At 48.4% G+C, this 25,780-nt stretch overlaps 1 long non-coding RNA gene across 1 annotated transcript in view; it reads right to left on the bottom strand.

Moving 5' to 3' along the window:
* The window catches only part of LOC129478221 (uncharacterized), a 52,513-nt gene extending 30,466 nt beyond the window's left edge, over window positions 1-22,047 (bottom strand). Inside the window, exons 1-2 of the long non-coding RNA XR_008656362.2 lie at window positions 21,532-22,047; window positions 15,863-15,926 (exon numbers count right to left, since the gene is read on the bottom strand). This is a non-coding gene — a long non-coding RNA (uncharacterized lncRNA). The remainder of the gene's footprint in view (window positions 1-15,862; window positions 15,927-21,531) is intronic.
* Window positions 22,048-25,780: the final 3,733 nt, after the last annotated feature.

Here is a 25,780-nt window from a genome sequence, read left to right as displayed (position 1 = left end):
TATAATTAATTTTTTACAATTTTTTTTGAGGCAGGGTCTCACTGTGCTGCCCAAGCTGGAGGGTAGTAGTGCTTACTGCAGTCTTGGCCTCCTGGCTCAGGGGTTCTCGTGCCTCAAGATTACAGGTGTGCGTTATCACACCTGGCTAATTTTTTATTTTTTATAGAGAGGATCTCATTATGTTGCCCACGCTGATCTCCTGGGCTCAAGCAATCCTCCCACTTCAATCTCCCAAAGTGCTGGGATTACAGGCATGAGCCACCATACCCAGCCCTGAAAATTTCATATAAATGGAATCATTTTGTGTCTGCTTTTCTTCACTTAGCATAAGGTTTTCAAGGTTTATCCATCTTGTAGAATATAACCACTTCATTCCTTTTCATGGCTGAATAATATTCCATTATAGGGATATACCACATTTTGTTTATTCATTCATCTGTGAATGGACAGTTGGATGGCTTCCACTTTTTGGCTAACACTGTTATGAACATTTGTGTACAAATTTTTGTATGAACATGTTTTTGATTCTCCTGCATACATACCAGGGAGTAGAACTGCTGGGTCATATGGTAATTCTATTTAACTTTTTGAGAAACTGCCAAACTTCTTATAGCTTCTTGAGGTAGAAACATAAAATTATTAATTTAAACCTTTCCACCGGGCATGGAATTATGCCTGTAATCCCAGCACTTTGGGAAGCCAAGGTGGGTGGATCACTTGAGGCCAGGAGTTTGGGGCATGAGAATCGCTTGAACCTGGGAGGCAGAGGTTGCAGTGAACCGAGATCGCACCACTACACTCCAGTGTCCCACTCTGTCTCTCTGACCACCACCCCCCCAAAAAAAAAATTTTAACCTTTCTCTTTTCTCATGTAGGTACTTTAAATTATCCACTTTCCTTTAAGTACTTCTTTAGCTGCACCACACATATTTTGATATTCTATGCCTTCATATGCTTCAGTTTGAAATATTTTCTCATTTGTGTTTTCTTCTTTGATTCATTAGTTATACAGAAATACTTTTTTTTTATTGTTTTTTTTGAGACAGAGTTTCACTCTTGTCACCCAGGCTGGAGTGCAATGGCATGTTCTCAGCTCACTGCAACCTCCACCTCTTGGGTTCAAGCGATTCTCCTGCCTCAGCCTCTTGAGTAGCTGGGACTACAGGTATGTGTCACCATGCCTGGCTAATTTTGTTTATTTTTTGTAGCGACAGGATCTCACTATATTGCCCAGGCTGGTCTCAAACTCCTGGCCTCAAGCAATCCTCCCTCCTCGGCCTCCCAAAGTGCTGGGATTACAGGTGTGAGCCATTATACCTGGCCTAAAAATATATTCTTTGGAAATATATTCTTTAATTTCTAAACATTTGGGGACTTTCTAGATATGTTACTATTAATATTATGTCTCTAATTTAATTTCATTGTGATCAGATGATCAGAGAGTATTCTGTAAGGTTGTTTGGGATTTTTTCCCTTTTTTTTTTTTTTTTTAATAGAGACAGGGTCTCACTCTTTAACCAGGCTGGAGTGCAGTGGCACAATCATACTCACTGCAGCGTCCAACTCCTTAGGCTCAATCTTCCCACTTCAGTCTCCCAAGTAGCTGGGACTATAGGCATGTGCTACCATGCTCAGCTAAGTTTTTTACTTTTTATGGAGATGGGGTCTATCTATTTAATATGTTGCCTAGGTTGGTCTTGAATTTCTGGCCTTAAGCAATAGATTTTAATCTTTAGAAATATATTGAGACTTATGGCCCAGATATAATCTAGCTTGGCTAATGTTCTATGTATGCTTGAAAAAAATGTAATCCCAGTACTTTGGGATGGTGAAGTGGGCAGATCACCTGCAGTTATTTGGTGGAGTTTCTTGAATGTCAACTATATCAAATTGGTTAATGGCATTGTTCAGGTTTTCTATATGCAGGTGCTTTTTTGTCTAGTTGTTCTATTAATTGCCAAAAGAAGGTTTTCTTTTTTTTGAGACAGAGTTTCACTCTTGTCCTCTAGTACAATGGCATGATCTGGAGTACAATGGCATGATCTCGGCTCACTGCAACCTCTGCCTCTGAGGTTCAAGTGATTCTCCTGTCTCGGCCCCCCCAAGTAGCTGGGATTACAGTCGCCTGCCACCACGCCTGGCTAATTTTTCTATTTTTCGTAGAGATGGGGTTTCACCATGTTGACCAGGATAGTCTAGAACTCCTGACCTTAGGTGATCCACCCGCTCTGGCCTCCCAAAGTGCTGGGATTACAGGCATGAGCCACTGCGCCCAGCCCAAAAGAAGGTTTTCAAATCTCTGACAATTGTGCATTTGTTGGTTACTTATTTATTTATTTATTTATTTATTTACTTAGAAACGGAGTCTCACTCTGTCGCCCAGGCTGGAGTGCAGTGGCACAATCTTGGCTCACTGCAATCTCCACCTCCCAGGTTCAAGTGATTCTCCTGCCTCAGCCTCCCAAGTAGCTGGGATTACAGGCCTGCGCCACCAGGCCTGGCTAATTTTTGTATTTTTAGTACAGACGGGGTTTCACCACGTTGTTCAGGCTGGTCTCAAACTCCTGACCTTGTGATCTGCCCGCCTCAGCCTCCCAAAGTGCTGGGATTACAGGTGTGAGCCACCACACCTGGCCTATTTATTTATTTATTGAGACAAGGTCTGGCTCTATTGCCCAGGCTGGAGTGCAGTGGTGAGATCCTGGCTTACTGCAACCTCCACCTCCCAAGCTCAAGTGATCCCTCAGCCTCTCGAGTAGCTAAGACTACAGGCGCCTGCCACCACGCTCAGCTAATTTTTCTTTTTTTTTTTAGATGGAGTCTAGCCGTATTGCCCAGGCTGGAGTGCAATGATGCGATCTCGGCTCACTGCAACCTCCGCCTCCCAGGTTCAAGCAATTCTCCTGCCTCAGCTTCCTGAGTCGCTGGGATTACAGGTGCCCACCACCACGCCTGGCTAATTTCTTTGTATATTTAGTAGAGATGGGGTTTCACCATGTTGGCCAGGCTGGTTTTGAACTCCTGACCTCAAGTAAGCTGCCCACCTCGGCCTCCCAAAGTGCTGAGATTACAGGCGTGAGCCACCGCACCCGGCCTTTTTTTGTACTTTTACTAGACACAGGATTTCACCATGTTGGCAAGGGTGGTCTCGAACTCCTGGCCTCAAGGGATCCACTTGCCTCGACCTCCCAAATTGCTGGGATTACAGCCATTGTGCCCAGCTGATTTTTCATATTTTTTTGTAGAGATGGGTTTTTTTTTAATTAATTTTTTTTTTTTTTTTGAAACAGAATCTTGCTCTGTGGCCCAGGCTGGAGTGCAGTGGCACGATCTTGGGTCACTGCAACCTCTGCCTTCCGGATTCAAGCGATTCTCTTGCCTCAGCCTCCCAAGTAGCTGGAATTACAGGTGTGCACCACCATGCCTGGCTAATTTTTGTATTTTTAGTAGAGACGGGGTTTCACCATGTTGACCATGCTGGTCTCAAACTCCTGACCTCAGGTGATCTGCCCACCTCGCCTCCCAAAGTGCTGGGATTACAGGCACGAGCCACCATGCTCAGCCGGAGATGGAGTTTTGAGGGAAGATCCTTTGAGCCTGGGAGCCCAGAAAGCTGAAGTGCAGTGAGCTGAGATCGCACCACTACACTCTGGCCTTGGTGAGAGTGAAACCTTGTCTCAAAAAAAGAGAAGGGGAGGTGAGGTGAGGGGAGGGCAGGGGAATCATAACAGTATATTTACTATTAAGTGGAAGTGGATCATCATAAAGGTCTTTATCCTCGTCGCCTTCACACTGAGTAGGCTGAGGAAGAGGAATGGTTGGTCTTGCTATCTCAGGGGCAGCAGAGGCAAAAGAGGTGGAAGGGGAGGCAGGAGAGGCAGGCACACTCTGGTGTAACTTTACGGAATACATTGTAACTTCTGTCTGACATTTTTGCTTTTTCATTTCTCTAAAAATGTTTCTATATAGCAGCAGTCCCAACCTTTTTGGCACCAGGGACTGATTTTATGGAAGACTTTTTTTCCCATAGATGGGGTTAAGGGGGTGGTTTCGGGATGATTCAAGCACTTTATATTTATTGTGTGCTTTATTTCTATTATTATTACATTGTAATATATAATGAAATAATTAGACAACTCACCATAATGTGTAATCAGTAGGAGCCCTGAGCTTGTTTTCTTGCAACTAGATGGTCCTTTCTGGGGTGATAGAAGACAGTGACAGATCACCAGGCATTAGATTCTCATAAGGAGCTGGCAACCCAGATCCCTCACACGCACAGTTCACAATGGGGTTCGCTCTCCTGTGATCTGACAAAAGGTGGTGCTTACGTGGGAATGCAAGTGATGGGGAGCGGATGTAGATGCAGATGAAGCTTATGTTCACTTGCTCACTCGTCGCTCACCTCCTGCTGTATGGCCTGGTTCCGGTGGCCTGGGGGTTGGGGACCCCTGCTATATGGTATTAATCCTTCTTCCACTGTTTGATTGAGTTTCAGTGCCTGCATCACAGAAGGGTCCATGTCATAAAAAATGTCAAAAGTGGTCCTGAATAATCAGAACCCTTCTTCTAGACTAATGTTAATTATTTTCTGCCACTGCTGCTTCTACATCTTCTTCTTCATCTGGCACAGGTTCACAAGTACTCATCTCTATCAAGTCATTTTCTGTTAATTCATCTTGGGTGGTGTCTATTAAGCTCTTCAATTTCTCTGAGATCCATATCAAACCCTTCACCCCATCTTTTTTGCCATATCCACAATCTTTTTCATGATTTCCTTGCTTGCTTGGCTTTATCATCAATCCTGTGAAATCATGCATAACATCTGGATGCAGTATTCTCCAGGAGGAATTTATTGTTTCAGGCTTGATGGTTTTCATGGCTTTTTCCATAACAATGATGGCATCTTCAGTGGTATAATCCTTCCAGACTTTCACGATGTTCTATCAGGGTTTGCTTCCATAGAGTTGACAGTCCTTTCCATAGAGTACCATGTATATGTGTAATGAGCCTTTAAGGTCCTTACGATCCCCTGATCTAGAGGCTGAATTAGAGACGATGTGTTTGGAGACAGGTAGACCACTTTGACACCTTCGGTGTTGAACTGATGGGGTTCAATGCCAAGGGCAGTGTCCAATAACAAGAGAATTTTAAAAGGCAATCCCAGGCCAGGTGTGGTGGCTCTTGCCTGTAATCCCAGCACTTTGGGAGGCCGAGGCGGGCGGATCACTTGAGGTCAGGGGTCTGAGACCAGCCTGGCCAACATGATGAAACCCTGTCTCTACTAAAAATACAAAAATTAGCTGGGCATAGTGGTGCGTGCCTGAATCCCACTTACTTAGGAGGCTAAGGCAGGAGAATCGCTTGAACCTAGGAGGTGGAGGCTGCAGTGAGCCGAGATCATGCTACTGCATTCCAGCCTGGGTGACAGAGCAGGACTCCATCTCAAAAAACAACAAAAAAAGGCAATCCCCTTACTGACAAGGTACGTCCTGACTTTAGGGACAAAGTATCAATGAAATCAATCCAGAAAAAGGGTTCTCATTGTCCAGGCTTTCTTGTTGAACAACCAAAAAATTGGCAGCTGGTGTTTTTCTTTTCCCTTCGGCTTGGGGGTTAGCAGATTTATAGATAAGGGCAGCCTTCATCATAAACCTGACTGCATTTGCACAGAACAGTAGAGTTAGTCTATCTTTTCTTTCCTTAAATCCTACTGCTCACTCCTCTTCTTTACTAATAACGGTCTTTTGTGGTTTTCTGTTTTCTTCTGCATTAAAAACCTGTTCAGGCAGGTACCTTTTCTCCTCTTTTTTTTTTTTTCGACACAAGGTCTCACTCCCATTGCCCAGGCTGGAATACACTGGCACAATCACAGCTCACTGTAGCCTCAACCTCCTGGACTCAGGTGATCCTCCCACCTCAGCCTCCTGAGTAGCTGGGACTACACGTATTTGCCACCACACCTGGTGAATTTTTTGTATTTTTTTTTTTTTTTTTTTAGTAGAGATGGAGTTTCACCATGTTGCTCAGGCTGGTCTTGAACTCCTGAATTCACGCAATCCACCCACCTCGGCCTCCCAAAGTGCTGGGACTATAGGTGTGGGCCACTGCGCTGGGCCTCAATTATTTTCTTGTTGGTATCTCAGAACTCATCTTTTGTCTCTTGGTAGGTAAAAGGTGCTTTTCCTGTTATCTTGACCTTTTTTTTTTTTTTTCTTTTGAGGCAGAATCTCACTCCCATCACTCAGGCTGGAGTGCGGTGGCACTAACACAGCTCACTGCAGCCTCAACCTCTCGGACTCAGGTGATTCTCCTACCTCAGCCTCCCAAGTAGCTGGGACTATAGGTGCATGCCACCATGCCTGGCTAATTTTTAGCATTTTTAGTAGAAATAGGGTTTTGCCATGTTTCCCAGGCTAGTCTCAAACTTCTGGGCTCAAGCAGTCCTCCCATCTTGGCCTCCCAAAGTGCTAGGATTATAGGCATGAGTCACCGCACCCAGCCTCTCTTGACATTTTTAAAGCCAAATCTCTTTCTAAAACTATCAAACCATCCTTTGATGGCATTAAATTCTCTAGTGTTAGATCCTCACCTTCCTTTTGCTTCAAGTTGTCATATAACGACTTCACTTTTTCTCAAATCATATTAGAGTCTACATGTACTCCTTTCTTATAGCAACCCTGCACATAAATGCTGAATTTTTGATATGAGATAAAAAGGTATTTTGTGCCGGGCGCGGTGGCTCACGCTTGTAATCCCAGCACTTTGGGAGGCCGAGGCGGGCGGATCACGAGGTCAGGAGATCGAGACCACGGTGAAACCCCGTCTCTACTAAAAATACAAAAAGCTAGCCGGGCGTGGTGGCGGGCGCCTGTAGTCCCAGCTACTCGGAGAGGCTGAGGCAGGAGAATGGCGTGAACCCGGGAGGCGGAGCTTGCAGTGAGCCGAGATTGCGCCACTGCACTCCAGCCTGGGCGACAGAGCGAGACTCCGTCTCAAAACAAAAAAAAAAAAAAAAAAAGGTATTTTGCAAAAAGTGCAAGATTTTCACACCTCCTGGTATAGCTTCACCAATTTCCTTTTCTTTTTTTTTTCACAATAGTCCTTACACTGGATTCATTTATCTTGAAATAGTGGGCAACCATAGGTACAGACCTCAATCTATGGAACATATCAAGCAATTCAGATTTTTCTTGAAATGTCATAACTTTTCTCTGCTTCCTGGAAAGCTCCCAGCATTAATGGTGGCACTTCATATGGGTCCTATGCCGAAATTCAAGGTTGATGGCATTGCACGAGACAATGAAAACTCCATGAGAACTGCAAGAGATCACCTTTTTACTGCAATAGGCAAATTACTAGAGAGACAAACTGCTCATGCAGAAATGATTAGTGTCACAGTATTTTAAGTGGATACTCAAAACAACTGAACTCAATGCAATAGCAACAGGAGGTGGTTATGAAATTATTACAGTAGTACAGTATGTACTAATTTTATGCAGTTATGATATAATACAGCACCAAAAATTTTTTTTTTTTTTTTCTGAGACAGGGTCTCCCTCTGTCACTCAGGCTGGAGTGCAATGGCATGATCACAGCTCACTGTAACCTCAGACTCCTGGGCTCAAGTGATCCTCCTGCCTTACCTTCCTGAGTAGCTAGGACTATAAGCACGTGCCTCAAGTGATCCTCCCAGCTTGGCCTCCCAAAGTGCTCTGATTACAGGTCTTGGCCACCTCATCCAGCCAATTTTAACTTCTTATAATAGATTTATCTATATTTCATTGTAGTAAGTGATAAAATAGACCAGTATCTATATTTGCTGCATTCATGACATACCGAACTTCCTCTTAATTTTTCAGTATTTCTAGGCTACGCGGTTTGTTTGTACATTTTTCAAATTGTTGGAAATCTCTAAAAAAAAAAAATTCCAATATATTTATTGAAAAAAACCTGGCTGGGCGTGGTGGCTCACGCCTGTAATCCTAGCACTTTGGGAGGCCAAGGCGTGTGGATCACGAGGTCAGGAGTTCAAGACCAGTCTGGCCAAGATGGTGAAACCCCATCTTTACTAAAAATACAAAAAAATTAGCCAGGCGTGGTGGCAGGTGCCTGTAATCCCAGCTACTGGGGAGGCTGGGGCAGAGAATTGCTTAAACCCGGGAGGCGGAGGTTGCAGTGAGCCAAGATCACACCACTGCACTCTAGACTGGGCGACAGAGCAAGACTCCATCAAAAAAATAAAAAGAAAGAAGGAAGGAAAAAGAAAGAAAGGAAAGAAAAAAGGAAAGGGAAGGAAAGAAAGGGAAGGAAGGAAGGAAGGAAGGAAGGAAGGAAGGAAGGAACGAACTCGTGTGGATCCAGGCAGTTCAAACCCATGCTGTTCAAGGGTCAACTGTATATTTCTTTTAGATATTATATAGTTGGATTTTGATTTTTTTTTTTAGACAGAGTCTCACTCTGTCACCCAGGCTGCTGTCTTTTAGTTGGAGTGTTAAATTGGAGTGTTTATATTGAAAGTAGTTATTAATATGGTTGGGCATAGGTCTACATTAGTTTGCTGGAGTTGTACTATGGTCTGAATGTGTCCCCCAGAATTGATGTGTTGAAAGCTCAGTCCCCAAGGCAATAGTGTTAGAAGGTGGGGTCTTTTTTTTTTTTGAGATGGAGTCTTGCTTTGTCATCCAGGCTGGAGTGCAGTGGTGCGATCTCAGCTCCTTACAACCTCCATCTCCCGGGTTCAAGTGATTTTCTTGCCTCAGCCTCCTGAGTAGCTGGGATTACAGGTATGCGCCACCAAGCTTGGCTAATTTTTGTATTTTTAGTAGAGACAGGGTTTCACTAAATTGGCCAGCCTAGTCTTGAACTCCTGACCTCAGGTAATAAGCCTGCCTCGGCCTCCCAAAGTGTTAGGATTACAGGTGTGAGCCACCATGCCCAGCCTAGAAGGTGGGGTCTTTTACGATTTTTTAGATCATGAAGACTCCGCCCTCATGAACGGATTAATATCACTATGAAGAGGGCTTGTGGGAGTAGGTTCACTCTCTCTTGCCCTTCTGCTTTTCTGCCATGTGAAGACACAGAGTTCATTCTCTCTTGTTCTTCTACCTTCTGCCACGTGAGGTGCAATCAGAAGACTTGAACACTTTTGGAACTATGACAGAATAAATTTCTGTTCTTTATAAATTATCCAGTCTCAGATATTCTGTTACAGCATCACACAACAGACTACGACAGGTTGCCATAACAAAGAACCACAGATTGGGTAGCTGAAACAACAGAAATTTATTTTCTCACAGTTCTGGGGGCTAGAAGTCTGAGATCAAGGTGTTGAGAGGGTTGATTCCTTTTGGGAGCCATGAGAAAAGGATCTGTTCTAGGTTCTGTTCTCTCCCCTCGGCTTACAGATGGCTGTCTCCACATCATCTTTCCTCTGTACGTGTCTATGTCTGAATTTTCTCTTATGAGGACACCAGTCATAGAGGATTTGGGTCCACTCTAAGACCTCATTTTAACTTAAAACCTCTGTAGGCCAAGTGCGGTGGCTCACGCCTGTAATCCCAGTACTTTGGGAGGCCGAGGCAGGTGGATTATCTGAGGTCAGGAGTTCGAAACCAGCCTGGCCAACACAGCAAAACTCCATGTCTACTAAAAATATAAAATATCTCCAGGTGTGGTGGTGTGGGCCTGTAGTCCCAGAGGCTGAGGCAGGAGAATCGCTTGAACCTGGGAGCCGGAGGGTGTAGCAAGCTGAGATCGCGCCATTGCACTCCAGCCTGGGTGATAGAGCGGGACTCCATCCAAAAAAAAAACCACCTCTGTAAAGATCCTATCTGTAGGCCGGGTGGCTCATGCCTGTAGTCCCAGCACTTTGGGAGGCTGAGGGGGGCGGCAGATCACAAGGTCAGGAGTTCGAGACTAGCCTGGCCAACATGGTGAAACCCTGTCTCTATTAAAAATACAGAAATTAGCCAGGTGTAGTGGACTGTGCCTGCAGCCCCAGCTATTCAGGAGGCTGAGGCAGGAGAATAGCTTGAACCCGGGAAGCGGAGGTTGCAATGAGCCGAGACCACGCCATTACACTCCAGCCTGGGTAACAGAGTGAGACTCCATCTCAAAAAAAAAAAAAATTCCGGCCGGGCGTGGTGGCTCCCAGTACTTTGGGAGGCCGAGGTGGGCGGATCACGAGGTCAGGAGATCGAGACCATCCTGGCTAACACCGTGAAACCCCGTCTCTACTAAAAAAACAAAAAAATTAGCAGGGCATGGTGGTGGGCGCCTGTAATCCCAGCTACTCGGGAGGCTGAGGCAGGAGAATGGCATGAACCTAGGAGGTGGAGCTTGCAGTGAGCCGAGATCAAGCCTAGGCGACAGAACAAGAATCCGTCTCAAAAAAAAAAAAAATTCTATTTGTAAATATTACATATTATTAGGAGGATTACTTGAGCCCATGAGTTTGAGGCAGTATTACGCTATGGCTGCGCCTGTGAATAGTCACTGCACTCCAGCCTGGGCAACACAGCAAGACCCTGTCTCTAAAATTAAAGAAATAAATAAATAAAAATTACAAACACAATGAAATAAATAAATTAGGCAAGGATTATTAATGCTAAGGCCAATGGCTGACAGATTGTTGGGGAAAAGCATATTCACATGGTCTCAACTTACCACTCAACAAGTTATTTATTTATTTATTTATTTAATTTTTTTTGTTGTTGAGACAGAGTCTTGCTCTGTCGCCCAGGCTGGAGTGCAATGACGCGATCTTGGCTCACTGCAAGCTCCGCCTCCTGGGTTGACACCATTCTCCTGCCTCAGCCTCCCGAGTAGCTGGGACTACAGGTGCCCGCCACCACGCCCGGCTAATTTTTTGTATTTTTAGTAGAGACGGGGTTTCACCGTTTTAGCCAGGATGGTCTCGATCTCCTGACCTCGTGATCCGCCCACCTCGGCCTCCCAAAGTGCTGGGATTACAGGCGTGAGCCACCGCGCCCAGCTTGTGTCTCAACTTATATGAGGTAATTAGAAGAGGTAAATTCACAGACAGAAAGTAGAATTGAGGTTACCGGAGGGAATGGGGAGCTATCATTCAATGGGTACACAGTTTCTGTTTGTGATGATGAAGAAGTTCTAGAAATGGATAGTGGTCACAGTTACACAACATTGTGAATGTACGTAATGCCACAGCTATATACTTTAAAATGGCAAAATAGTAAATTTTATGTATATTTTACCACATTTTTATTTTTTGTTGTGTTTTAGAGATGGTGTCTCACTCTGTCATCCAGGCTGGAGTGCAGCAGTGCAATCATGGCTCACTGCAGCCTCTCAAACTCCTGGGCTCAAGCCATCCTCTTGTCTCAGCCCCCTGAGTAGCTGGGACTATAGGCATGCACCAGTATGCCCAGTTAAAAAAAAAATTTTTTTTTGAGATGGAATCTTGCTCTGTTGCCCAGGCTGGAGGGCAGTGGCGTGATCTCGGCTCACTGCAATCTCCGCCTCCCGGGTTCAAGCGATTCTCCTACCTCAGCCTCCCAAGCGGCTGGGATTACAAGTGCTCGCCACCACGCCAGGCTAATTTTTGTATTTTCGGTAGAGACGGGGTTTCACCATGTTGGCCAGGCTGGTCTCGAACTCCTGACTCGTGATCCACTCACCTCAGCCTCCCAGAGTGCTGGGATTACAAGTGTGAGTCACCACGCCTGGGGTGACCAGTTAATTTTTAACATTTTTTTTTTTTTCCACAAATAGGCTCTCACTCTGTCGCTGAGGCTGGAGTGCAGTGGCAAGAACATTACCACACCGTAGCCTCAACCTCCTGGGCTCAAGTGCTCTTCCTGCCTTGGCCTCCCAAATTGCTGGGATTATAGGCATGAGCTACCACACCTGGCCTAATAATCACATTATCTTTTTTCTTCTTGTTCTTCTTCTTTTCTTTTTTTTTTTTTTTTTTTTTGAGACAGGGTCTCACTTTGTCACCCAGGCTAATTTTTAAATATTTTTGTAGAGATGGGAATCTCACTATGTTGTCCAGGCTAGTCTTGAATCCTGGCCTTAAGCGGTCCTCCCACCTTGGACTCCCAAAGTGCTGGGATTACAGGCATGAGCCACCACACTCAGTCCCATACTTTTTTTTGTTTTTTAAGACTGGCCAGGTGCAGTGGCTCACACCTTTAATTCCAGCACTTTGGGAGGCCAGGGCAGGCAGATCACGAGGTCAAGAGATCGAGACCATCCTGGCCAAGATGGTGAAACCCCATCTCTACTAAAAATACAAAAATTAGCTGGGCGTAGTCGTGCACGCCTGTAGTCCCGGCTACTTGGGAGGCTGAGGCAGAAGAATCGCCTGAACCCGGCAAGTGGAGGTTGCAGTGAGCCAAGATCGCACCACTACACTCCAGCCTGGTGACAGAGTGAGACTCAGTCTCAAAAAAAAAAAAAAGGAAAAGAAAAGATTGTGGTTATGTAGGATGATGTCCTTATTATGAGGATATACAGACCAAAATATTTAGGGGTAAAGTGTCATAATGCCTGCAACTTATTTTCAGTTGGTCCAGGAAAAAAAGAGAGAGAAAAGAAAGAAACATGGAAATAACAACTGGCGAATCTAGGTGTAGGTTACATAACTGTTCACTGTACTATTCTTTCAACTTCTCTGCACTGAAATTTTTCAAAATAAAAAGTGCTCAAAAAATATTTTTAAATAGAGAGATGAATGGTGGAAGGAACCCTCCCAGATAGAAAGATAAGCATAAGCAAAGGTGAAGAGGTGGAAAAAGTTTTTCGAGAAACAGTCGGTAGTCCAGTTTGATGAGAGTGAAAGGTACATACTAGGATGTTCTGGGAGATAAAGCCAGAAAGGTAGGCTGGCATCAGATTGACAAAGGCCTTCAGCAAAAGAATAGATCTGAGAATGGCGTGAACCCCAGGGGGCGGAGCCTGCAGTGAGCCGAGATTGCGCCACTGCACTCTAGCCTGGGTGACAGCGAGACTCCGTCTCACAAAAAAAAAAAAGAATAGAGTCTAGGCTGGGCGCAGTGGCTCATGCCTATAATCTCAGCACTTTGGGAGGCTGAGGCGGGCAGATCACAAGGTCAGGAGTTTGAGACCAGCCTGGCCAACATGGTGAAACCCTATTTCTACTAAAAGTACAAAAATTAGCCAGGCACAGTGGCACGTGCCTGTAATCCCAGCTACTTGGGAGACTGAGACAGAAGAATTGCTTGAACCCGGGAGATGGAGGTTGCAGTGAGCTGAGATCATGCCACTGCACTCCAGCCTGGATGACAGAGCCAGACTCCGTCTCAAAAAAAAAAAAAAAAAAAAAAAAAGAATAGAGTCTGTACTGCACTTGGCAGGCAATAGAGAGCACCACCAAAGGCATAGGAGTAACACGTGCAAAAGGATGAATACGTCTGCATAGTTAAGGTGCTCTGGACAGACTGAAGGGCATCGCCAGCTGTAAGGTTATCACAGTAGCTGAGGCGTAGGAACAGGGAGTTGGGCTGGGTAAAGGAAGTGGGGGCAAAAGGCAACTGTTTTGTGGAGGATTAGCGGAATCTGATAATTGATTAAATGTAGAAAGTCAGAGTTACCCTGAGATTTACATCTGGGTATAGGAAGGAGACTAGCGGTAATGGAAAAGTCAGCAGGAGGGGCTGGTTTGGAGCTCAAGACTCAGAGGTGAGCTGTAAGAAAAAAGAATGAGTTTAGTTTTATCCTAGGCTTCCTGTCAAATGGATCCTTCACAGTTCCTTGTACTCAAACAAGGGTCTAGCCAGAAACAGAATTCTCCTTCCAAGAACAGCTTCTCCATCAGACCAGCCTCACCTGGCTCCACAACCCAGTCCCAGCGACCATTAGGCCCTTACAGCTACCCTGGGCTCCTGGTGCCTTCAGTTATTCTCTGACAGCATCCCTTCAACCTAGTTCCTTCCTATCTAGCCTCCATGTAGTTCCAAGTCTTCTTTCCCTAACCTCTTTTCTAATCTGAGTCCTTTTTCCTTTTGAAGAGGAGAAGAATCAGAGCTATCTGCCCAGAAGCACAAGTCCTGCAGTATGCAGGCCAAGATGGGCACCCGTAGGAAGCTCAAGTGCAGATAGGCCAGGCAAGCATATGTGCCCCAAGGGTCAACAGCTGCTGCTTGCACTACCTAGAGGGAGGAGAGGAGAGAAAGAGGGAAGAGAAGAATGAACAGGGCTGAGGTGGAGGGTGAGGGTGAAGCTGGAGCAGGATGGTGGGGTGGGCAAGTGGAGACCACCTGCAGATCTTGCTGCATATAGGCTTTGCTCTACACAGCCCCACCCACCACAGGGATATTCGGGAGTAGGGGCGGGGGATCTCTGCTTATCAGCTCAGGCATCCCATTGACCCCAAAATGATTCCACTGGTTGCCTCCAAACCACATACTCTAGGCCCCATGGCACTCAACCTCCCTCCCAATTTCCCATTTCTGTGTTGAAAATAAGAGCTTTGGGTTGGCAGCAGTGAGGACATTCTAAGAAGGCAGAGTTCAGCCTGGCATAGGAACATTTGGGATGATCAGATCTCAGACGGCGGACAGAGCTGGGGGAGGCATCTAGCTGAGCCACCAGGCAGGGTGGAGGGTGTGAAAAAGGTCTCTCGAGGGCCATCAGAGGATGGGAGTCGGTCCGCCAAACCAAGAGAGGAGCTGCACAGCAGTGTGCGCTGCCTGGGAAGACAGGCTGCTGCTGTTCTGGGCAAAGCAGGCCAGCTCCAAGCCTTCTCAGGCCATATGAAGATAAATTATGTAGGATGCATATAACCAGCTCCCTCTCCCCAGGCGCATCCTCCTTTACCCAAACCTGTCTCCCACCTCCACCTCCATGGCTCTGGCTTGAGTTATGCCAGCAGGTGGGACCCTGCTTTAGCCTTTAGCCTGAGCCTTTACCTTCCCTACCACACTCACCTTCCACCTTTACCTCTATGGCTCATTGAGCTGCTCTGCCAGGGGTGCCAATGAGATAGGGTCACACAGGGTGTAGCATTACTATCCAGGCCAACCCCATCAGGCAAACTTTTGCTAACTTCCTTCCCCACCCAGTGGGGGAAACAGTTTTCCTGTTCCTGGTTCTCTAACCCAGATACAGAATCCCCTGAAGTCTCACAGCTACCCAGGGTGCCTATCTGGGAGAGGGTGCACCTGGCAGAACCAAGGGGAAGAGGACAAACTCTCTGATGGGACCTGCTGCCCTGAGAACAAGTCAGCATGTACTGAGGGCATCAGAGTGAGAAACTCAGATCAAACATGTCCAATGACAGGGAGAAGCTGTGCTGGGATAGGACACTGAGGAAAATGAGCAGGAAATTCTAGTTGAAATGGGAAAAAAGGAGAGTCTTGGTCCAGTTTCAGGTTAACCTAGGACCGTGCTCTCACTAGCAGGCAGATGGCACCCTGTCAGTGATTATGGAGGTGGTGGAAAGATCACTGCTCTCAGTGGCATCATTTAGTTCTTTGACCTACAACCTAAGAAATCAGATCCCTCATGTGGAAAAGTGAAAGTCACAATACAAGACCTTACAGCTGTTGAGATCAAATGAGATCACATTTAAGTGCCAGTGCTTAGTAAATTGTATAGGAGCACAGTGCATAACGCCCTTGAAGTAGGTGGACAGAAGCCTCCATGGCGGGCAATGGGCTGTCATAACCTCTTATCAAGTAGCAGGCCTGGAGCTACTCAGGCTTCACATGCACTTAGCTACAAGGAAATCCTGATACACCCTGCAGGCCCTTACCTGTGGCCCGTGGAGCGGGAGTGAAGTGGGAAAGGAGGATGAAAAGGAAGAACCGTTCTCTGGAGAGGGAGCACGGGCTGCCAGAAGGATGGTATAAAGGCTCACCTTGAGTTGCGTCTCCAGGAGAAGGAGCATTTGTGGCCCCCAGACATCCTCCAGCATCCCATATCTAGGGACAAAAAGGACAGTCAGTTGTGCTCTATCCCCTGTCTGGTTGCACCTGCTTAATCTCTCCCCAGCTTCCTTGTTCTGAGGATGACTCTACCTTCTGAGCAACAAAAGATTCCAGGGGGAATCTAGACCTTGGATGAATTAAACAGGACTTGGGAGGATTTGCCCTGTCCTGAACCCATTCTCCTTTCAACCTTTTCTACTTTTGCTATCCCAGCTCCTGAGGTCATTCTCCCCTCCACAGGCCATTAGACACCTGTCTCTAAGGGGTCTCCTTCAAGGCTAGCTCCTAGTGCAGGTTCAGCCCTGGACAGAACTGGAGAAGGGCAGGGCCCTGGAAGTCAGCCTGAAGATGGTGTGCTGAAGCCAGCTTCCTTCCTGTGCAGCAGCGGCAGGCCTTGGCAATCTGCTGGCATGGTGGACACAGTTTCTCACTCCCAACTGGGTCGCAGATGGGAGAGAAATCTCCCTAGGAAGGAGCCATAGAAAAAGAAAAGCCATGGCCGGGCACGGTGGCTCACACCTGTAATCCCAGCACTTTGGGAGGCCGAGGCGGGCGGATCACGAGGTCAGGAGATCGAGGCCATCCTGGCTAACACAGTGAAACCCTGTCTCTACTAAAAATACAAAAAATTAGCCGGGCGTGGTGGCAGGTGCCTGTAGTTCCAGCTACTCAGGAGGCTGAGCCAGGAGAATGGCATGAACCTGGGAGGCGAAGGTTGCAGTGAGCCGAGATTACACCACTGCACTCCAGCCTGGGCAACAGAGCGAGATTCCGTCTCAAAAAAAAAAAAAAAAAAAAAAAAGGAAAAAGAAAAAGAAAAGCCAAGAATGGACACAAGAGTCAAGGGAGTATCCATCACTGGTCTGAGGACTGCTGCATGGTCCTATGCTTCCATTTCCTTCCCTCATGGTTCTTCACCTTAGTTCCAGGGAAAGAGGCTCACAAACCCCCTATCCATTGATGAGACCTTGTTCCCTGGGCTCTCAGCTGGTACTGCACTAAAGATGCCAGCAATATGGCCCTTGCCCCATAATCATCTGCCCATTCGCCTCCTTCCCCTAGAAGAATGGCTCTGAGACAGCATGTGAGTCTAATAAAAGAGATTCAGGGTAATATAGAGACCACAGCTCCATTCCTCTCCACAGGAAACTGGCAGCCCCTATTCGTTCACTAATATTTACCATGGCAACCATGTGCCAATCAGGGGAGGAAAACGCTGACCAAAATCTAGTCCCTGCCTCCCAGAAGCTCACCATTTAATCAGGGCTGCAGATAGCTCTCCTTCACGTATCTCAAAGCTATGGAATGGGTGCCCAGAATATCTTTTCCCTACTTCTTGGCATATCCACATTGTTTACATGCTTTAGGAGGTTCAAAAGCTGTCTTCTTGATTCTCTCATTATACAGTGTGACTCAGCAGTGATCTCTCCTGCCTCTGAATCTTCAGAGCAGTAGCCTGGACCGCTCTATGACACATCACTTTCTACTTGAATTTTATATGTTTTAAATGCATAATTGATCTCCTCTACTAGACTGTATTTCCTGAGGGCAGAGAGAGTGTCTTATACATCTTCATATCCCTCACAGCACCCTGCACAGTTCCATGTACACAGTAGGTGCTCAAAAAATATTCATGGAAAGCCAAGCGCGGTGGCTCACACCTGTAATCCCAGCATTTTGGGAGGCTGAGGTGGGCAGATCACCTGAGGTCAGGAGTTCAAGACCAGCCTGGCCAACATGGTGAAACCCCATCTCTACTAAAAATACAAAAATTAGCCAGGCATGGCGGCGTGTGCCTGTAATCTCAGCTACTTGAGAGGCTGAGGCAGGAGAATCGCTTGAACCCAGGAGGCAGAGGGTGCAGTGAGCCGAGATCACACCACTGCCCTCCAGCCTGAAAGACAAAGTGAGACAAGACTCCGCCTCAAAAAAAAACCAAAATTCATGGACTATAGCTTCCATATAAAGATGTTTGTCGGCCGGGCGCGGTGGCTCACGCTTGTAATCCCAGCACTTTGGGAGGCCGAGGCGGGCGGATCACGAGGTCAGGAGATCGAGACCACAGTGAAACCCCGTCTCTACTAAAAAATACAAAAAAAAAAAATTAGCCGGGCGTGGTGGCGGGCGCCTGTAGTCCCAGCTACTCAGAGAGGCTGAGGCAGGAGAATGGCGTTAACCCGGGAGGCGGAGCTTGCAGTGAGCCGAGATTGCGCCACTGCACTCCAGCCTGGGCAAAAGAGCGAGACTCCGTCTCAAAAAAAAAAAAAAAAAAAGATGTTTGTTGGACAAATGAAGGCTTGTTTGTGAAATTATTGGATGTTCCCAGATTTTTAAAATATATAGTTTTTTTCATTAATTTAAAACTCCTTGTTACAATTTTCTCAATTAACACAAAGCTTGAACTCAATGAAAGCAGCATAGAATTCTTATGCATTCCTTATAACCATGAAAGTAACCAGTCTTATGTAAATACATAATTCCATATTCAGCTGTTTTTGCATCATAAGTACTCACATCCTCTATGAATCTTAAGTATCCACCCTACTATGTGGCATTAAGCCTGCATCCTCCCTAAATGCTGTGTGGTAATGCTATAATTCAGCCTACAGCTGAAGGGAGGCAAAACACTGGCCTTGAGCATCCAACCTTGGGTAAAAAGACTCAAGTTTCCCCATCAAAATCAGCCTATAAAACCATCCTGCTTCCTTCCTTCCTTCCTTCCTCCCTCCCTCCTTCCTTCCTTTTTCTTTCTTTCTTCTTTCTTTTTCTTTTCTTCCCTCTGTGGCCCAGGCTGGAGTACACTCGGCTCGCTGCAGACTCCCTGCGTCCGGCTCCCTTGATTCTCCTGCTCTGGCCTGCGGGCTGCCTGGGATTGCCGGTGCGCGCCACGTTTTTCTCCTTTGGCTGGAGGCGCGGTTTCGCCATGTCGGCCAGGCTGGTCTCCAGCTCCTGACCTCCGGTGGTCTGCCCGCTTCGGCCTCCCGAGGTGCTGGGACTGCAGACGGAGGCTCGCTCACTAGGTGCTGGGTGTTGCCCGGGCTGGAGTGCGGTGGAGTGGTCTTGGCTCGCTGCAGCCTCCGCCTCACAGCCGCCTGCCTTGGCCTCTCAGGGTGCTGGGATTGCAGCCTCTGCCCGGCCGCCGCCCCATCTGGGAGGTGGGGAGCGTCTCTGCCTGGCCGCCCATCGTCTGGGTTATGAGGAGCTCCTCTGCCCGGCCGCCCCGTCTGGGAGGTGAGGAGCGCCTCTGCCCAGCCGCCACCCCGTCTAGGAAGTGAGGAACGTCTCTGCCTGGCCGCCCATCGTGTGGGATGTGAGGAGCGCCTCTGCCCGGCCGCCCATCGCGTGGGATGTGAGGAGCGCCTCTGCCCGGCCGCCCATCGTCTGGGATGTGAGGAGCGACTCTGCCCGGCCGCCACCTCGTCTGGGAAGTGAGGAGCGCCTCTGCCCGGCCGCCCCGTCTGGGAAGTGAGGAGCGCCTCTGCCCGGCCGCCCCGTCTGGGAAGTGGGGAGCGCCTCTGCCCGGCCGCCCCGTCTGGGAAGTGGGGAGCGCCTCTGCCCGGCCGCCCCGTCTGGGAAGTGAGGAGCGCCTCTGCCCGGCCACCCATTGTCTGGGATGTGAGGAGCGCCTCTGCCCGGCCGCCCCATCTGGGAAGTGAGGAGCCCCTCTGCCCGGCCGCCACCCCGTCTAGGAAGTGAGGAGGGTCTCTGCCCGGCCACCCTGTCTGGGAAGTGAGGAGCACCTCTGCCTGGCCGCCCCATCTGGGATGTGGGGAGTGCCTCTGCCCGGCCGCCCCGTCTGGGAGGTCTACCACAGAGGCCAGAAGCAATGTGGGGGCTGGACGTGGTGGCTCATGCCTGTAGTCCCAGTACTCTGGGAGGCCGAGGCAGGTTGATCACTTGAGGCTAGGAGTTCGAGACCAGCCTGGCCAACATGGCGAAACATATGAAAAATACAACTGACCAACCAACCAAGCGACAACAAAACAGGTCTACCCTGGAGTCATACTCTAATTTTTTCTATTTTCCTCCCTTTCTGATCCTTTATCCCACTTTCTTTTTCTTCCTCTTCCTTCTCCTTCTTCTTTGTCAAATAAACGATTGAGTTATTATCATTGATCCATACAAAGTCCCTCTCTCATTTATTTTCTTTAATTCCCACCCCCCATCTCTATTCCCCGTCTTCCCATGTGCAACCTTCCTAATATGTTTGATATGCATCTTTTTGTTTGTATGTACTTTTAGAAAATGTTTATTGTTTTGTGTGCAAAAAAAAAAAAAAAAAAAACCATCCTGCCTAGCCAGGTGTGATGGCTCACGCCTGTAATCCCAACACTTTGGGAAGCCGAGGCGGGTAGATCTCTTGAGGCCAGGAGTTTGAGACCAGCCTGGCCAACATGGTGAAACCCCATCTCTAACAAAAAATACAAAAATTAGCCGGGAGCAATGGCACACGCCTGTAGTCCCAGCTACTCAGGAGGCTGAGGCACGATAATCACTTGAACCCAGGAGGAGGAGGTTGCAGTGAGCAGAGATCATGCCACTGCACTCCAGCCTGGGTGACAGTGAGACCCTGTCTCAAAACAAACAAACGAACAAAAAGCAAAAAATCGTCCTGCTTAGGAGAATGAACTTGCCCAGAAGTAAAGTGAATTCAAAAATTAAGAAAAGGTCTTACGGTGGCTAGGGACTGTTGTAGAAATTATCAGAAACGGTAGCTGGGACCTGGGATAGCAGTTCCTCTATGCAGTCCCTGGGCTAAAAACTTACATGCGTCATCTCATTTAATCCTCAAAAACCTGAGGTAGTATTAACATTATCCCCAATCTTGCAAATGAGGAAGCTGAGTCTCAAGAGATGTCATAACTTTGCCCAAAGTCACAATCCCAAGTTTCTCTGACTCTAGATCCCAAGCTGAGAGTCTTCCTCAGATCATCCCAGGTCCCCTTCTTTCTTCTTGCACTTGGGGTGCAATAAGGGGCAATGGAGCCAGCAGTGTGTAACATACTGCACCGCAGGAAGAGACGTTAGGGATCATCGGTGTCAGCCTCCGTATTTTACAGAGGAAGAAACTCGTAGGTCACACAGAGCCAGGGGCTGCTCTGCAACAGAATCGCAATGGACCCTAGAATTCCAGTCCAAGCCCCATTTTACAGAGCGGGGGAACTGAAGCCCACCGGGCCTGGGGGCCTCCCGGGTTCCGAATCCACCAGCGGCTGAGCCAGATCCAGCTCTGGGCGCACTCACTGTCCTGTCTGATTCTACCTCCGCGTTCACCTGCGCTGCGAACCCTCCCCGTGGGCTGCCAGCGCCCGGGAGTACCTGTCGGCTGCGCGCAGGCCCTCGGCTTGGGGTGACAAGACGCTGGCGCGGGCGAGCGGGGCTTCGCAGGCCACAGCCGGATCGCGGCCTGGAGGACCCGGGTCGCCACGCCAGCCCCTTTCCTCAGAACGCCGAGGCCTCGGGAGCGTGTGCGCGCCGGGACGCCCCAGAGAATTTGGAAGCGCTGGTCCCGCAGGCAAGGCCGGCTTGGTCTCCTCTCCTCAATCCCCCTACGCCGCCCCGTGGACCTTCTGCCGACCGGGTCCCAGCCCCAGCGCACCTCAGGAAGAAACAACACCTTCGCGCTTCGCTGAGTCAAGCGGCAGGGACTCTAGAAGGGGAGAAGTTCCCACGGCAACGAGGGAAACTCTTTGCGCCTGCGCAGAGGCGCTCGGCACGCTGGGAAACGTGGTTTCCGGGTTGTCCCTGGAGGCTAAAGGAATGGACACAAGGTGGCGCGCGAACGTTGCGGTCGATGTGGCCAAGCCCGGGTACCCAGCTCCCGGGCGCTGAGGGCGCAGGAGAGGCCGCGAAGGTCTGAAAGGTAGTTTCTCTGAGGCGTCTGGGATGCGGAGTGAAGAGAAGGAGGCATAGTCTCTTCAGCGCGGTTGATTTTGCCGTTTGAAAACTTGGCCTAACGAGGGGCCGCCCTGGCTAGGGCGAGGGCAGCTGCTTCCGAGGCCCCGCCCCAGCCTGGGCTGAGCCCAGAGCGGCCGAGGGAGGGGGCTCTGACGGTGGGAGCTGGTTCCGGAGGGAAGCGCGCGACGGTCGTGCTGCAGGGGGTTCCAGGTCCAGACTGGGCGAACCCTCGCGCTGCTGAGAGGCTCCTATGCCCGGTAGGAGTTGAAATCGGGCTCCGGGAGCAGCAGTCATCCTGATCCTCCCACCCGCGAGCTGCGAGCACTTCTGGATCCAGGTCCCGCCTTGGGCGGAACTGTGCAGTCAGTTGACTACCCAGGAGCGACCTTCCCCGCTCCCGAGTTAGGCTCTTGGAATGAGAATCTAGAAACCTAGGATCTGATTCCGGTTCTGTTAGAGATTAGTAGTTACTTCTCTGAGCCTCAGTTTCCTCATTTCTAGAAAACGATGGTATTGGGGCAGGCGCGGTGGCTCACGTCTGTAATCCCAGCACTTTGGGAGACGGAGGGGGTGGATCACCTGAGGTCAGGAGTTCGAGACCAGCCTGGGCAACATGGCGAGACCCCCCCCTACTAAAAATACGAAAATTAGCCAGCGTCGTGGCACAAAAAAAAAAAAAAAGAATTTTTTTTTTTTTTTTTTTTTTTTGAGATGGAGTCTCTCTCTGTCGCCCAGGCTGGAGTGCAGTGGCACTATCTCGGCTCACTGCAAGCTCTGCCTCCCGGGTTCACGCCATTCTCCCGAGTAGCTGGGACTACAGGCGCCCGCCACCATGCCCGGCTAATTTTGGGTATTTTTAATAGAGACGGGGTTTCATCGTGTTAGCCAGGATGGTCTCAATCTCCTGACCTCATGATCCGCCCGCCTTGGCCTCCCAAAGTGCTGGGATTACAGGCGTGAGCCACCGCACCTGGCCACAAGGATGCTTTATAAAGCATTACCTGGAATGGGGGGGGAACCCTCAAACAACCTAAATGTTCATCAATAAATGACCACTTAACTGATGGAGTCCATAAAATAGAACATGTGTGGTTATTTTTTAAATGAGGCAAATCTTTTATGTACTATTTGGGGGGGAAACTCAAATGGTGTTTTTCGTCTGCTCTCATACCATCACAATTATCAACACATAAAACTTTGGTGACCAAAGGTATTGGGTTGGCCAGGCGCAATGGCTCACACCTGTAATCCTAGCGTTTTGGGAGGCCGAAGCGGGTGGATCACCTGAGGTCAGCAGTTAGAGACCAGCCTTGCCAGCATGGTGAAACCCCCATCTCTACTAAAAATACAAAAAAAAAAAATTAGCCAGGCATGGTGGTGGGCACATGTAATCCCAGCTACTCGGGAGGCTGAAGCAGGAGAATCGCTTCAACCTGGAAGGTGTAGGTTGCAGTGAGCCAAGATTGCGCCATTGCACTCTAGCCTGGGCGACAAAAGTGAGACTCCATCTCAAAAAAAAAAAAAAAAAAATGTGGGGTTTTTCTCCCCACACACCAAGCAACAGACCAACTGGGTGGCCCCCAATTCAATTCCAACTCTGTCTACCGGGAGATAGTGTTAGATCCCACAGGTTGAGGGCTCAGCCCCCAAGACTGCATCTCCCTCCCCTCAGACCCCAGTCAAAAGTCCAGGCCTCCAGAACTTCTGCCTGACCAGCTTCAAGTTGGGGTTCCCACGATCCCCTCTTTGGGTTTGATTAATTTGCTGGAACAGCTCACAGCACTCAAAGAAACACTTAGGTTTAGTGGCTTATGATAAAGGATACTACAAAGGATAAAGATGAAGAGATGTGTCGGGTGAGACATGGGGGAGGGTGCGGAGTGTGCATGCCCTCCCTAGGTGCACCACAGTTGAGGAACCTGCACATGGTCAGCTACCCAGAGCTCCAAGAAGCCAGTCCTCTTGGATTTTTAATGGAAGCTTCATGACATCAGCATTCCTTACACCAGGGCATAGGGTGAGGATGAGGGTCTCTCTGGGGAGGATCTTATAACCTACAATCTGAAAGTGAGGGGGAACAGTAGAGCCCTGCCTTGGGGCTGGGGAAAGGAGGGCAGAATGTCAAGAGGTTGTTTTCCTACGACCTGCTCCTGAGGCCTGACATACTCAACATTAGAACAAAAGACTGAACAAGGGCTATGAGGGTTATGAGCCAGGAGCCCTGGATGAAAACCAATGTATATATAACACCACGGTACCGATGTGGAACTCTGTGATATGGACAAATTTTCAAAGTGTCGAATAGTATGTTAACGTGCTATTGTCTGTATTTTTAAAAAATACACATGCCAATATATTTGATTACATAAGCATGGGGTACCTGGAGGGCCTTGAAGGCAGCTGGTAACAAGTCATTGCCTGAGTAGACGTGAAGGACTGGAGGACAGAGTAGGAGTGAGATTTACTTTTCATTTTATATCCTTCTTTATTATTTTTTGCCCCTTTAGCAATTTGTGTGAGCTTTGTGTATACAGAGGGTTTTGTTTTTTTTTTTTTTTGAAGACAGAGTCTCGCTCTGTCACCCAAGCTGGAGTGCAATGGCGCAATCTCGGCTCATTGCGACCTCTGCCTCCCAGGTTCAAGCAATTCTCCTGCCTCGGGCTCCCAAATAGCTGGGATTACAAGCGCACACCACCACGCCCAGCTAATTTTTGTATTTTTAGTAGAGACAGTGTTTTGCCATATTGGCCAGGCTGGTCTCGAACTCCTGACCTCAGGTGATCCAACCACCTTAGCCTCCCAAAGTCTTGGAATTACGGGTGTGAGCCATTGCAACCAGCCCATAGGGTTCTTAATTGTTTGTAGGTTTTGTTTTGTTTTGTAGAGATGGGGTTTCACCATGTTGCCCAGGCTGGTCTGGAGCTCCTGGGCTCAAGTAATCCGCCTGCCTCAGCCTCCCAAAGTGCTGGGATTACAGGCATGAGCCACCACACCCCGCACCCTCTTGTCTGTATTTTTGATGCGGTTTCCCCTCCAGTCTTCATTTCCCTGTTTGCTGACTTCTTACTTCTTAGAATCCTCCTGGATTCTAGTGGATTCTAGTGAGCCCCACAGCTCTGAGTTCCTGATTGGACCTGCCTTCTGAGATGCACAGGTTGCAGGAGGGCAGGGCCTGGCCTTGGCTTCCCCGGACACTCTCACCACCACCCACCCATCTGCAGCCCTTGGCTAGGAATACTGAAAGGGCAGCCTGGGTAGGACTCCTAGTTGGCCACAGAATGGGGGGTAGCCCTCAGTGTTTGCTCAGCAGGATGGATCAAGAATCAGAACTAGGCCGGGGGCAGTGGCTCACACCTGTTATCCCAGCACTTTGGGAGGCCGAGGTGGGCGGATCACGAGGTCAGGAGATCGAGACCATCCTGGCTAACATGGTGAAACCCCGTCTCTACTAAAAATGCAAAAAATTAGCTGGACGCGGTGGCGGGCGCCTGTAGTCCCAGCTACTCAGGAGGCTGAGGCAGGAGAATGGCGTGAACCCAAGAGGCGGAGCTTGCAATGAGCCGAGATAGCGCCACTGTACTCCGGCCTGGGAGCGAGACTCCGTCTCAAAAAAAAAAAAAAAAAAAAGAATCAGAACTAGCTTCCCTGTACCCCACATCTTGTGACCCTTAGGCATACCACCCTGATAGGTGCCAAGGATTCCTCTTCTGGAAGGGAGGTAGAGGCTAAGTTCTAGCAATGTCTAGATAGCATGTATTGTTAAAATGTATCAAAGTGTAGCCAGGCGTGGTGGCCCTGTAGTCCCAGCTACTCGGGAGGCTGAGGTGGGATGTCTTGAGCCTGGGAGGCAGAGGTTGCAGTGAGCTGAGATCACCCCACTGTACTCAATAATAAATAAATAATAAATAATAAAATAAAATGCATCAAAGTGAAGAGGGGTACTTGGGGAT

The sequence above is a fragment of the Symphalangus syndactylus genome, chromosome 1, assembly GCF_028878055.3.
Source record: "Symphalangus syndactylus isolate Jambi chromosome 1, NHGRI_mSymSyn1-v2.1_pri, whole genome shotgun sequence".
In the NCBI taxonomy this organism is placed as follows: Eukaryota; Metazoa; Chordata; class Mammalia; order Primates; family Hylobatidae; genus Symphalangus; species Symphalangus syndactylus.
Note: the sequence above shows the minus strand (reverse complement) of the source record. Positions and strands in the feature narration are given on the sequence as shown.